Consider the following 15,621-nt stretch of genomic DNA (forward strand, 5'->3'; position numbering starts at 1 on the left):
AAAAGATTACAGAAGGAAATTTTAAATGTTTATGACAGGCGCCGTTCAGCTATTTCCACGAGAAATAGTTCAATTTGAGAAATGGTGTCTGTATCTTCGAAAATAATCCTTATTAATTAAATTTGCGATTTCTAATAATTTTCGTCAGTAGTAATTAGTGAAATTCTCTATCTGTTATATGAATTAAGGTCATCGTGTTTATTTTTCAAAATCTGTCTTCGCAGAGATGACAAGTTGTTTGTAGAGTAATTATAATGCAATCTTTAAAACAACTACGTCACATTGTGTACAGTTAGGGAGCAGTTATTTACTTTTCTGACTGGTATTAAATATGTCTATTGAGAACAAAGTGAACACTCGTCTCTTAATTAAAATGTAATATATGAAAACTCCAAACACGAAAGGTGTTAGAAGATGTTCTACTTAGTGACGTGCATGGGTTTGTGGCTGAGAAAACAATATACTTGTTGACGTGACTTGAATTTCTGTGGATTATAATTTTTGGGAAATACGTGTTAAGGAAGGTTGTTGTTCTAGAAGACAGAAGAAATAGATGAGGAATAAATGAGGAAGGCGAAATGCTGGTTCTGTGAGTTTAGAGTTGGATAGCGAATGGATGTTCACTGTGGGAGAATTACAGAAACAGAGTGGGAGAATTACAGATGCAAATTCAGAAGAACAGTGTCCATGGAAGTATCTATAGACAAGGCATGCAGCAGAAACTGGACGTCTATGAGGCAGGGTGCGAAGAGATCTTGTAAGAGGTGGGTTATTAAATTACCCGATTGCCCTCTTTTGAACAAAGTCTAGAAGCTTGAGAGAGATTATGGGAGCCACCCCTAGATTTTGGAATAATACGTATTCCATGGAGAAGGAATTTGAAATTTGTACAGTCAGTAGCTGTTTAGAAGAAAAGTAACGTCGAGAACAAACCCCCTCCCCTTTTTTTTAAGCATGAGTTTGAGAGGAATAACTCTACTGTCACACTTGCCGTTCAAGCATGCTATACGCCAGCCCGAATGGACCCAGGAAAGAGAAAGAAGCTCAGAAAGGAGTACAGAGGGGAAGAAATATTTGTCGCATGTTCGTCTAATAGTAGAATGAGTGGTTAATAAGGGTGGCGAGCGACGTTTCCGTGTTTGTCGTCTAGTGGATAAGGACTTTGCGTTGGTATCGTAGCTTCATGCAATTGTATTCTGGATCGGTCTTCTTCAGACACATTAATGTTAGAAAACACAAGCATGATATCTGAGAACGTTGGAGACGGGACACGCTAATTCGTTGCAAAACAATTCGTTGAATGACAGTCCGGTGTATGCGACAATTTCGTGTATGACAATTAGGGGAACAAGACAGTTTGATGAATGACATTTTGCTATATGTTACAATTTGGTGAAAGACAATTGGCGGTTACAATTCGGTGAGTATGACGATTCCGTGAATTCTTTGGAAGAATTCGGTGTAGGGCAAAGAAAAAGAAAATGAAAACTTTTTTCGTGCTGGAAATAGAGAATTTAGTGATCACGATACCGTTTTTGATATCTTTGTATTTTTTTATGGAGTGTACAATCTATCTTCGTTTTTAAATGCACATTCTACTTTCTTTAGGAAATCTTATTTGAAAAAGTGCCACGTTAATGATTGGGATACAAGAGAACCTTTTTCGCACATTACTTTCACTTCTCTAAGTTGCATTTTTCAATAAATACACATGGGGTGAGGAGTTGGTCCAGACACCAAAATTAATTCATTAATGGATGCCTGTTGGGTAAGTACATCTTCTGACGTCGGTTTTGCAATCCGCGCTATATTTTTTTATTGAACGAAGTTAGTACTAATCTTAATTGCCTTAAGATTATTGCTAACCACCGGTGATTGCATTCTAGTTTTCCAACCCTCAACCAATTCATTGTCTTGGAAAAGCATAGGATTCAAACAAGTAGGTTTGTTAAAATGATGAATAAATAATCTTATATGTATTAAAGGTGTTACAATATGGACTGAATCATGCTGAAATCGGCTCGTACTCACTTACCACCTGCCCATGAAAAACATCGGCATGGATCCTTTTCTGCATACATTGATGAGCCAAAATATTATGACCAGCGAGTGTTATGCAAATCGAAGCAACTGCAGATGAACTACGGTGCGTGCGCGGGTCAGGACATGGTAAAAAAACACCTGACACTGAGCTCCGTTAATCAGTGTTACTCTTGTTCTTCAGATGGAAAAGGCAGCCGACTTAAGCGAGTTTGACAAAGGCCAAATTTTAATGTCCAGACGACTGGGTCAGAGCATATCCGAAACGATACAGCTGGTGGGGTGCTCGTGGTCAGCCGTGGTTAGTACCTACCGAAAGTGGTCCGAGAAGGGAAAACTCGTGAACTGCCAAAGAGGTGTTGGACGACCACGTTCATCGATGCTGGAGGTGAGCGAAAGCTCTCCCAGATGGTACGTGACAACAGAAGGTTGACTGTGGCGCAACCCGCCGGTAATTGGAATGCTAGTGACGGGAGTAATGAGTCAACACACAAAAAACAGATAACATCCTCTCAACGGTACTCCTGTGGAAGAAAATCGCTTGTTGATGAGAGAGGTCAGAGGTGGATGGCTAACAGATGGGCCACAATGTCGCACATCATATCAGAATACAACCGTGGTGCACAGAACAAAATATCACAACGGACCACTAGTCGCACTTTGTCGCGAATGGGCTACAACAGCCGACGGCCACATCGTGTACCTTTGTTATCAATGAAGAACAAGAGAGCAAGCCTCCTGTGGGCACAGCAACACCAGCACTGGACTATCGAGGATTGGAAAACGGTTGCTTGATCTGACGAGTCGAAGTTCCTGGTGCATCATGTTGATGGAAGGCTCAGAATTTAGCGAAAACAACATGAATCCATTGACCCGTCATGTCTGACGACTACTGTGCAAGGTGGTGGGGGCAGTATTATGATGTGGAGAATGTTTTCTTGGCACACGCTAGGTCCATTGATACCCATTAATTCACGTCTGAATGCCACATCGTACCTAAACATCGTTGCTGACCAAGTGCATCCGTTCATGTTGACAGTTTATCCTCAGTCAGATGGTCACTTCCAGCAGGATAATGCACCGGTTCACAAAGCTCGAATCACTATGAAATGGTTACAGGAACATGACATTGACTTTTCTTTACTTTAGTGGCCCGCTCAGTCCGCGGATCTCAATCCTATTGAACATCTTTGGGATGAGCTGAAAAGGGCTGTTCGCTGCAGGCCTGCACCAGTATTGAATGGTACTCCTTTCCTGTACAACGTTTTCAGTATCTTGTTCAATTCTTGCTGTTTTGAAGGGTAAAGGAGGCTCAACACGCTATTAGGTAGGTAGGTGTACCTAATAAAGCGGCAGCACAGTGTATATACATACAATATAAGAATATATTTATTTTATTTACGTTCTACCCACTGAAATCTCAGGAAATTATTTGGCAGGACCTGCCAGAGTGAAACTAAAACTACTGGGTTCGTGATCTGCCTCCACGGAGCGAAGTGGGGAAACATTGGGCTGCCAGCAGAAGTCCAGCGGCTAAACGTCCAGATGAACAACGGTACACGACACTACACATATACAATATCCACACTCTTTTAAATCTCTGGCATTTCCAGCGAATTGGTACACCCACAATGAAAACTGCGCGGAGATGGGGAAACCCCTGGTGCCGTCTGACATTAAATACATCTTACCCAAACATCAAGTCTGCCCGTGTAGCACGGTATCCTCACCGTCCTCCCCACACCGGGTGGAAAAGGCCAGAGTTCGAATCCCGTCGATAATGCGAGGAACTTTAATGGGCTTTTTTTCACTCCGTTGCTGAGTTACTCGGTCTCAGGCGTAGATAGCAAGGTTTTTCCCACAGAAACTGGGGTTTTTCGTCCAGCAAACGGACAAATTGACCATAGAACACACCCAGACATAAGATACAGCACGGCAGATGAATTTAATTATTCGGGTGGCCTAAATATAATAGTTTTTTTACCCAAACATCATTGCTGACCAGGTACATCCTTTCATGGCAACGCGCCAGGCCACACCTCCCGGAATGTTCGAGACTGGTTCGCGGGACATGAGGAACACTTCCAGGTATTGCACTGGCCTCCAAACTCTCCAGACATCAATCCCATCGAGTATCTGTGGTTTGTGTGGAAACAGCAACTCCGATCTGCGGCGTCTCAATCACTGACCTTACAGGAGTTAAAGGATCTGCTGGTTACGTTTTGGTACCAGATACCACAAGACACATTTAGAAATCTTGTAGAGTCCATGTCTCGCCGGGTACGAGCTGTTATGAGAGGAGATGAAACCATGGTTTCATCTCCTGGAAACTCCGGCTTTTAATCCAACAAACAGAAAATCGATCACAGAACACGCAACTTACAGACAATATACTCAGAGCAATATGGCCTTAGTCGCTGATACTCTTAAACCCTACTATAAAAACAATTGCAGACTCTTCGTGCGTAATGGACAAAGAAAACTGCATGACAGTTGTATCAATAATTTTGGAACGATCTGCAATGGGTGAGAATTGGGTACAACGTGTAAGGAGTAGTACCACACTATAAAAAAAGAGAACTGTGTTCAAGGTATGAGATATCAAAAGTAGTTGGAAACAGATCAGTTACTGTAATGTAAAAATAAAATAATAAAAGGAAAAAAGAAAAGATAACATCGATGGGGTTTCAGAGTACTCATGAAAATAAGTTAAACTTTGGATATCTTTAAAACATTTCTCGTGTGAGAGAGAAATAATACCAAACCCAGGCATTGTAATAAAGAACTGAGTTTTAGAACGATTTGAAGTTAACCATTGTAAGTTTTATTCGTTCCATTGGAAAAGTACCTTGGAACCAGCATTTTTAAAATTGGTTGTGGATATTCGATAATTTGAAGCCATTTGTGCAGTGCAATGTTTCTCAAACTGGAAGGTTGAATGTAGGGTGCCATCATCAGAAAAACTAAGGAGAAGATTTCCAGTCAGTAGAAGAAGGTCATTAATAAAGAAGAGGAAAAGAACTGAATCTTGGGGAACATCAGCATTAGTGGAGAATCTAGAAGATAGAGACATCGCACGCAATAAGAGATCAGGTAGAAAACCGGACGTCCAAATAAAAAAAACAATCGGCAGTCCCCAAGATTGGGGATCGTTGGAAAGATCTTTATGCCAAGCATAATCAAATAATCTAAAAATATCAACAGTAACTGCTGGAGTTTGACCAAACTTTTCCATTAAAATTGTCCAAAGATGTGTAACATAACTCAATATATCACTTTATGATCAATATGTACACATTTTTCGCCATTGAAAGATGGCTTCCCATAAAGTGGATCAGACAGCGAAAAATCGGAGGATACTTCACAAAATTGCTTCGATATAAAAAAAAAATCTTGTTATTGAGAATTTTCGTTTCTAAAGATAAAGAGAAAACTGATGCCGCCAAAGAAACAAAATCTTCACAATGCTGGGTTGTACTGGGCCATCGAGTAGAGCAATGTCTCCTCCATGCCAGTGAAGAATGAACTATTCTACACTGCTCGACAAAAGTTCGAGCACGTAGAAAATGTGATGTAACTCGTGCAGCTTGCAATGAAACAGGACAAAATTTGGTATGGTGGTGTACCATAGAATAACGATGAACTGAGGAGACAGCGAGAAACTTCGGAAAGGTATAATGGACATTTATAGCGGTTGCATAAGAATCACGAAGGATTACAGAAGTCGATGCAAGATTGTCGAAAATATGGTCACGTGACATTAGTACATCATATGATCCCCTCCAAAGGCTAAACAGGTCTGACAGCGGTGAAGCATGCTCGATATAAGGGTATCCATAAGATTCTGTGACAACAAATCCCATTCTTTCGCCGAGTTCTTAGCTCACCAAGTGACCGAACATTGGCCGTTGTGACCAAATTGATGCCCAAGGGCGTCCCACGCATATTCCATCGGGTTTAAGTCTGGTGGTCGTGTTGGCCAAGGCAATTGTTGGATACCTTCAGATTCAAAATATTCCACCATCACCTGAGCTCTATGTTCAGTGGCGTTGGCGTACATGAGAGGTTAATTTTTTTTTCAAAACATTTATACATTTGAACCAGAAGTATGAAATACCAAACGTACTAACACACAAATATATATTTACTTCCTTTGTATACCTAGTGTTAGACATGAACAACCAAACCAAGATAACTCATCAAAAAATAATTAATGAACTGAATCGTTATGGGCTCAGAGGACAAGCTCTTGATTGGATAGCAAACTACTTGGGAGGGAGATAAATATCGGTGACTTTTAAAAGTAAGATCTCACATCTTCTTAAACCAGAAATGGATGTCCCACAGGGATCATCCTTGGGCCCGCTGCTATTTCTGATCTACGTCAACCATCTGCCAAGCATTCTTGGAGACTGCCAAATTAAAATTAACATATTTGTAGACGACATAATAATTTATAAAGCTATTCGCAATACCAACCACTCTATCATTCTTATCGAAACTCTACAACGAGTAACTCAGTGGCTGAATGAGAATAGAATGGTTGACAATGAAAATAAATGTGAGCTGATGAGTTTTGCCAAAGTACACAAAAAACAAAAACCCTAACTTTTCTTATTGCATTCACAACAAGGATTAGAATATAATAATGAGAAATCTTACCAAGAGGGGAGTATATTCTTTGGACGTGAAACGCTGGAAGAAAGAAGAGACAAAGCCAATCTACTCCTATTTAACCAGCTGCTAAATGATACCATAAATTGCCCTTACCTCGTCTCACAAATTAACTTTAATGCACCGAAAAGGACTGTAAGAAACCATCTATTGCTTAAACCATCCTATGCAAAAACAAATTATGGATATTACAACTACACTGAAAGGACAGAATTCATGAGATACCTGGTTCCTAGGCAAGGAGACGCGGTCACCCCTCCCGTTTGTGGATGAACCAACACTTGGCAGGTATATATGTACACTGCATCACTGAATTCACGTAAACGGTAATTCGATGTCAGTTTGGATAAACGTCGTGAGTTAACCGACTTTGAAAGAGGGATGATAGTGGATGCCCGACGCAAGGGTCAATCTTTCGCGGAGGTTGCACAGAAATTGCACTATTCCCGTTCAACAGTGTCAAGAGTATATTGGGAATCCACCATTTCCAGAATAACATCTCACTGTGGACAGCGCTGTGGGGGGGAAAGAAAGGTGGTGGATGAACGTGGCCGTCGACGTCTGTCTCGCATTGTTGCAGCCAACCGGAGAGCGACACTGGCACAAATCACCTCCGACCAACGAGGGAGGTGCCAGAAACGTCTCCACCAAGACCATCAGGCGATCATTAGCCACAATAGGTTATGGGAGCCGCCGACCCACCACAGTCCCATTTCTAACAACACAACACAGAACTCTACGCCTCAACTGGGCGAAAGAACAACGGAACTGGACTTTGGATGATTGGAGACGGGCCTCCTGGTCCGATGAGTCCCGTTTCCAGTTATTTCGAAGGGACGGGAGGGTGCGTATCTGGAGGAAACCGCACAAAGCTATGCACCCGTCATGTCAAGGAACTGTTCAGGCAGGTGGATGGTCTGGAGCATCTTCAACTGGCACACCTTGGGACTTCTGGTACGTCTAGACGCATCTTTGAACTGTCCAGGTTATGTGTCCATCGTTACAGACCATCTGCATCCCTTCATGGTCATCGTGCACCCAAAGGGCAATGGACTCTTCCAGCAGGACAATGCGCCTCCCCAGCCATGGTGACTAGAAAATGGTTCGAAAAGCATTCCGCTGATTTTACCACCATCGAATGGCCTCCCCGTTCAACGGACATGAACCCTGTGGAGCACCTCTGGGATGCCGTGGAAAGGTCCTTTCGAGTTTGGATCCTCCACCCAGGAATGCAACGGAATTATGGAGATCGGTGCAGCAAGCATGGATGGAAATACCTGGGAAAGGCTTTTGTGAACTAGTGGACTCAATGGCTCGTCTTGTGACTGTCCTTATTTTATTGTATTCCAATAAAATTACATAGCTTTGGAGCTGTATAATTATATTTTTGTTGCTGCACACTAAGGCATGTTTGTTTGCTGTTTTGTAGCTGTTTAAATAATTAAATCAATAAAACTGCATTGCGCCTACATTGTGCTGCCACTTTATTAGGCACACCCCTGCTATGCAAACAAATGGTTTGTCCCACAACGTTGCAAGTCGCATAACCACAGTTGTGGATATAAATGCAGCAGAACAACCTTTCTAGTATCAGTTAAGTGTACAAACCATAGCAGGAATGGGGAAAAGGAGTGATCTAACGGACTTTGAACGTGGCATGGTAGTAGGTGCAAGATGTGCTGGACAAAGCATCTCTGAAACAGCAGTTCTCCCGAACTTTTCACGCACCACAGTTTCAAAGGTGTATCGAGAATGGTGCAACGAACAGAAAACATCCCCTCAACGGCACTCCTGTGGAAGAAAATCGCTTGTTGATGAGAGATGTCAGAGGAAGATGGCTAGAACTGTGCAAACAAAGAGACGGGCCACAATGTCGCACATCACGTCAGAATACAACCTTGGTGCGTAGAACAAAATAACGCAACGGACCACTAGTCGCACTTTGTCGCGAATGGGCTACAACAGCCGACGGCCACATCGTGTACCTTTGTTATCAAAGAAGAACAAGAGAGCACGCCTCCTGTGGGCACAGCAACACCAGCACTGGACTATCGAGGATTGGAAAACAGTTGCTTGGTCTGACGTGTCGAAGTTCATGGTGCGTTATGTTGATGGAAGGCTCAGAATATTGCGAAAACAACATGAATCCATGGACCCGTCATGTCTGACGAGTACTGTGCAAGGTGGTGGTGGTGGCAGTGTTATGGTGTGGGGAATGTTTTCTTGGCACACGTTGGGTCCATTGATACCAATAGATTCATGTCTAAATGCCACATCGTTGCTGATTAAGTGCACCCGTTCATGTTGACAGTTTATCCTCAGTCAGATGATTACTTCCAGCAGGATAATGCGCCGGTGCACAAAGTCCGAATCACTATGGAATGGATCCAGGAACATGACAATGACTTTACTTTGCTGCAGTGGCCGGCTCAGTTCACGGATCTCAATCCTACTGAACATCTTTGGGATCAACTACTGTTCTCAAAGATGTTCAATGCAGGCCTACACCTCCGTCGAATCTCAAAGAACAGCGTGGCACACTCATGTCTGCACTGTACTGCATTCCTACACAACGTTTTCGGCATCTTGTTCAATCCATGCCTAGACGAATTCAGGCTATTTTTAAGGATAAAGAAGGCTCAACACGCGAAGTGTACCTAATAAAGTGGCCGCCTAGTGTATATTCTTGAAATTTCTAAAAATCTATAATTTCTATAAAGAATCTTCCCTTAGGAAGTACTCTGAACAAGTCCCTCCATTACTTAAAGTTTTAGTAAACACTTCTTGAGTAAGAATAAGGAAATGTTTGATAAAAAAAAAACTTGCCTGAGATGAAACGCAATACGTATATGCCCTAAACTGTTTTTTATAAATTTTTAACAAAAATTGACTTTTTTATCTTTTACTGCTCTGTTATTTTAGAATAGTTGGTAGAATCAGTCCTCCCTACACCGGGTGGAAAAACCTGGGTTCGAGTTCTGTTGATAACGAGAGCAATTTTTATTGGCTTTTATGTCACGAGATGGCTGGGTTAGTCGGTGTCAGAAGAGAACAGTATGGTTTTTTCTCCCAGAAACTTGGGTTTTTCATCCAGTAAATCGACCACAGAGCACACGCAATTTACAGACAGAATAAACGGATCAATATGGCCTTAGTGGCTGATGCTCCTAAAACCCATTAACAACAACAACCTTAAGAATATGAAATGTCTCTTGCACAAGGAGGGACTGTACTGAACAAAGACAGGACGAAACTTAATAATTAATGCAAATCCCAAATCTAAAAAAAATTAATTGTGTTGACAATTAAAAGGGATTAGAAGTCCGAAAGGTTAATCATTAGCTGTGAAACTAATTCATTATAATTATAAACACCAGAAGCGAAATTAAATAAAAATATCTTTGCCATGACGATTGCTTAATTTTTATGAGACCAGAAAATTTTCTTTAAAAATGAAGTATTTGATATTAAGGGGGGAACTAGGGGAAGTTATCTTCAGTGAAACTAAAGACTAAATTGTTAATTAACAGAAATATAATACTGGGTGGTCTGTAAGAAAGGAATCATGTTTAACTGTAAATAACAAAAGTAAAAAGTAAAGTACAGCCATTATCAACCCACTGCAGGATGGAAGCCTCCTCAACAATTCATGCTGAGGGAAATGGACCAATAATCTACCACGCTGGTCCAGTGCGGATTGGCAGATAACAACACTGTTTTAAATATATATTTTAATTAATGTTAGCACAATAGAAAAAAGCATACATAAACTTTTAAAAATTACATTTGTCAATATGGCTGCCATTTTGATCTTTACAAAAGTGTAGCCTTTCGAGCACAAAGCAATGCATAGTTCCTTAAAAATGTTTTCAAAAGCTTTCTTAACTGAAGCTCCAGCAGAGACCTGTACTTATTATTGAGCCTTTTATCCTTTAAGAATCATCCGCAATAAAGAATCACAGGGTCAGGGAATGCAGTGGCCATTCTATGCGGCTTCAGTGCCCAAAACATTGTTTTGAGCACTGAAGCCGCATTTAAACTAAACGAAATTGTTTTGGACACTGTTTTGGGAATCACAAGACGGGATTGGGGACTTAATAAGCGCACCCTGTCACTCTATTATAAGACTACATTCCTGCCTGCAATAACTTATGCTTCTCCTGTTCGGTTCCGTAAAGCTGCAACCGCAGTAAACCGAAGAACATTGGACACAATCCAACGATCCATACTATTCACCATCACCCGTGCTTGCCGTACAACCAGTACACACGCCCTCCAGGTCCTTGCTAGGGCCCTCCCTCTGGACCTTTGGATCCCTTGCGGTATGGCATATTACATTGCCCAGGGATTGCCTTGCACTTTATTGAATTCACCATAGAAACAGCGAATCAGAAGGCAGAGAAAACTAGACTCCAAAGGCGTCTACAGCAGGCATGGCAGGATCGATGGACTGCATCAACAAAAGGCGAAATCACAAAAAAGTTCTTGCTCAGTATTGACAGGGTGTATCCAAATCCCCCAACTTGGTTCCATCCCGGACTATTCCCAACTTACCTACTGACCGGCCACGAATCATTCAACGCAAAATTAACCAACTTTGGGATCATCGAGGACCCATGCTGCACGTGCGGGGAGGCAGAGACCTGACACCACATGTTTGACTGTACTCATTATGAGAACCTCGCTGCCGGTTAATGACAACAATCACTTACTTCCCACGGAATCTGGAATCACATCTCCTAGACGTACCAGAAGAGGACAAAGCTTTTACTAAGTATGCACAGGAGCTTTCTGACCAACGCAGGTCATTAATTGTCATCCACAGATACCACTAGCATGCACCTTACTGATGCATGCCGTGGAATTAACTATATGACTAATCTGATCGGAAATGGACAATCTGCCTAGACAAACTGACCAACAAGATAAATACTTCTAATGAGAGGCATCTGAAAAATGACAACACCCGACTTGACAACCCCGGACTTGAAACTTACTGGACAGCATACTCTAGGGACCCATTGGTAACCGACATGTACTACTATCAAATTACTGACCTGAAACAATGGCAGGGAAATCAAACTGTTAGCTGACGGACACTGACACGAACCTTTTAAATGCACGCCATGGAACTGACTATTGTGGACGAACTAACAAAATAATGATGCTTCCAATGAGAGACACAGGAAATTGAAACCACTGGACCTGAAAACCCTGGACTTAAAATTGCATCCTGAGAATAACAATACCTACAAGATGGATCAATGCTCTCAGGACCCACTGAGAATTGACATATACTACTACCAATTACTGACTTGAAACAATGAGAGTGAAATCAAACTGTTCGCTGACGATCTTACGTTTGTTGACCAGGAGCGATCGTACAAGACCGGATGTGTTGTACTTCGATCGGGAGCTAACACAGACACTGGAGATGCACTATGGTTGTCCTTGAGAAATTGAAACTTAGACCATCAACTTCTAACTGTGATAGTCCTATTAGAGGCAATTAAACTGGATCTGACCTCTCCAGACAGTGGCCATTGATAAGGCAAGGGAGATCCAAGAAACACCCGGAGGAGGCAAAATAACGCTAAATGCCAGCCTCTTGAATGTACTTCTTGTCTGGGATAATGGATCCGTTACCTGACAGTGACTGTTGATATTGGCGACCTAAATGACGCGCTCTAGCCCAGTTCGCTTTTAATCCCCATCTCTTGGGCAGGAAGGGATGGCTTCCGCCCTTCCCCTCCCTGCTCCCCTTTTTTTTTTTTTTTTTTTTTTTTTGGAGGACGCTAGGTGGCGCGGACACGGTGAAGCGGTTGTTTTAAGTGCTCCTGATTGTCACTCGATTTTTATGTTATAAGTGAATGTTAAAAGGTTCTCACATGTTACAGTGCAACGGCCAAATGGTTCTACCTCTCCCGAGGTGAGTATATCCCGGATCCGTTTATTCTAACGCTTTCAAATTGTGTGTAAGTTTAATCGAACCAAGCACGTTCTGCAGTAGAAGATCGTCGTTTTCAGCAGTTCGGATTTCTGCCTACTGGATTGCAGCCCGAATCAAGGTCAGAGGGGAGTGATAATTCCCCCCTCAGGTGAAGTTTCTTAAAGTGACGTCTCGCCGTAGGGCGAAACGACATACAGCGTCAGTCACAAAGCCCTTGCAAAGTGCCAAATGGAAAAGGTGGCTTCGTGTTCCTGGAAAGCTTTACGATCCTCCCCCATACAAATTTCTGTCGTCCAAAATGTCGGATTATAGTGTTTCAATAGCCGAGTTGTCTGGTGAATTGACTTTCTCTGAAGTTGCAGACACCAGTTTCAAGGAACCTCCAGCTATGATGGAAAAAACACTGGAAGACAAATTTCCCCCTATAAAAGGACCTTTAAACTCTACTAATACGTTTAATGATTTTCAAGATTGTGAACAAACTGGTAGCTCAGCTATTCTGGACTATCTTTTTGGATTGAAAGCAAATATGCTTGATGTTTTTATCGAGAGCTCTACTGTGACACCTCTTATGTTTGTCGAGATGTCCAAAAATTGGAACAATATGGAAAGGTTAGTGATAGATCTAACTATAGAGAATGAAAAGTTAAGAACAAAATTAAATGATTTTAAAATTCAGAGGAAACAACAAAATGTCTTGCCAACCGTTCCGGCTCCCACCTATTCGGGTGTGGTTGCCTTAGGCGCTGGCAAACAATCTCAGAGTATTGTTAACTTATCGGACGTCCAAACAAAGCACGTACTCATAGTTAAAGCAAATGCAGATAGTAATTGTAAAACTAGCGAGGAAGTTAAAGCTGAAATTTCTAAAAGTCTTAAACCTGAATTTAAAAAATTAAAGATTAAATCAATAAGAAAAATAAGAGAAAAGGGAGTTCTAATCGAAACTGACAACAGCAAGGATCTAAATAAACTTAAATCCTGCCCTAAGTTCAAGGAGTTAAAATTCTCTGTGGATTCCCCTAAAAAATTAAATCCCACTGTCATAATATATGACATACCTAAAGATGTCAATGACTCTGATTTTCTGGAGGACGTATTCAATAAAAACCTTGTGGATCATGGGATTTCCCAGGAAGATTTCGAGTCTGTTAAGGTTCGCTTTAAAATCAGGTCTCGGAACAAAAACAATCAATATTGGGTTTTTGAGATCCCAAATAAAATTAGGAAAGCGTTTTTGGCTTCAAATTGCAAGGTTTTTGTCGGATGGTCCGTCCATGGTATGAAGGATTTTTTCACAGCATCACGCTGTTTTAAATGTCTTGGCTACGGACACTCGGCTAAAAACTGCCACCAGTCCGAGTTTACCTGCGGACATTGCGGTGACCTGGGTCATCAAATTCAAGACTGTCCTAAAATGGAGGAACCTGTTGTTTGCCCAAATTGTCGGCTTAAGAAGAAGAATGCGGACCATTCCTTCAAGGACGTTAAGTGCCCTGAATTTGTGAAAGCCCAAGAGGTAACAAAAATTCGGACCGACTTTACCTAACTCTGAAATGTCTTGTATATATACTTTACAGTTAAATTGTCAGCGATCTTTATCGGTTTTAAGTGATCTTTCTAAGTTAATGGTTCAACACAAATTTCAACTTTTAGGGTTACAAGAACTGTATTCTTATAAGGGTGTGGTCAAGGGCCTCCCTCTCAGCTGTCGTATTATTACTTCAAACCCTGTTACGGTCGGTGACCGTGGTAACGCCACCAGGGTTTGGGCGGCTCTGGTTGTTGCCGACCCCTTCATTACTGTAACAAAAATTTCTAGTCTTTGCACCACACATGCCGCATGCGCATGCTTGGAAGGCCGTTTTGGAAAAATTTATGTGGTTTCTCTGTATGCTCAATGTAGTCAGGCTGGGCAGGCCATAGAGCCATTTCTAAATTACATGGAAGACGTTTTGATCCGTTTAACTGGTTTTCCCATCATTTTTATGATGGATGCTAATGCTCACTCCCAGCTTTGGAATAGTCCTACTACAGACTCTAAAGGTGAGCTTTTGGAGGAGCTTATTCAGTCTAATAACCTCACTCTGTGGAATACCCCGGGCCATCCGCCTACTTTTGTTTCTTCTCTGGGTCAATCTTATATTGACATTACCCTTTCAAACTCTACTCTTGGTTATAGCATTTCCAACTGGCTTAGCCATACTTCGTGGTGCTCGAGCGACCACAATGTCATCACGTTTATGATCAGTCCAAACAACAATCCTAGGGTTGTTAGGTGCTGTTTTGACTTCCCGCGGTTTAAGACAAAACACATCGATTGGAATATCTTTGATGTAAAGGCTCAAGAGCTTACTTCAGAAGAAATAATCGTCCAACTTGGTTCGCTTCTTGCTGATATGCAGGTTTCTAGAGTTCAAGAGATTCTAACCACCGTCTGTGAGTCCACTCTAAAAAAGAAAAAACGAAAAATGAATAGTGTTTCATGGTGGACCCCAAATCTCACAATTCTCAGAAGAAACTTACAAAATGCTCGTCGTAATTTTCAGAGAGCAAAGAGAGCTAACAGGCCCAGAGATGAGATTGACAGACTTGGCGAGTTGTATAAATCCAATAGGAGTTATTTCAATACCATTTTCCAAGAGAAGAAACTTGCCTGGGCAAGGTTTGTTCAGCATAACATAAATGAAGATCCGTGGGGATTACCCTACAAACTTGTTACTAACAAGGTTCATCCCGGCGATGTTCTTTCTTCTATTATTGTAAATGGTAACGAAACCCTGGACTGGAGTTTGTCCATAAATGCTATCTTGGACGGCTTGCTCCATGAGGACACTGCTTCTTGTGAAAACACCATCCAAACTACAATGAGATTAGATCATTTATCTTACCAAGGGCCCCGAACCGAAGCTCCATTTACGGATACGGAGTTGGAATCTGCTATCTCAACCTTAAGG

Source organism: Mastigoproctus giganteus, chromosome 3 (genome assembly GCF_048544385.1).
Source record: "Mastigoproctus giganteus isolate SK-2022 chromosome 3, ASM4854438v1, whole genome shotgun sequence".
NCBI classification, from domain to species: Eukaryota; Metazoa; Arthropoda; class Arachnida; order Uropygi; family Thelyphonidae; genus Mastigoproctus; species Mastigoproctus giganteus.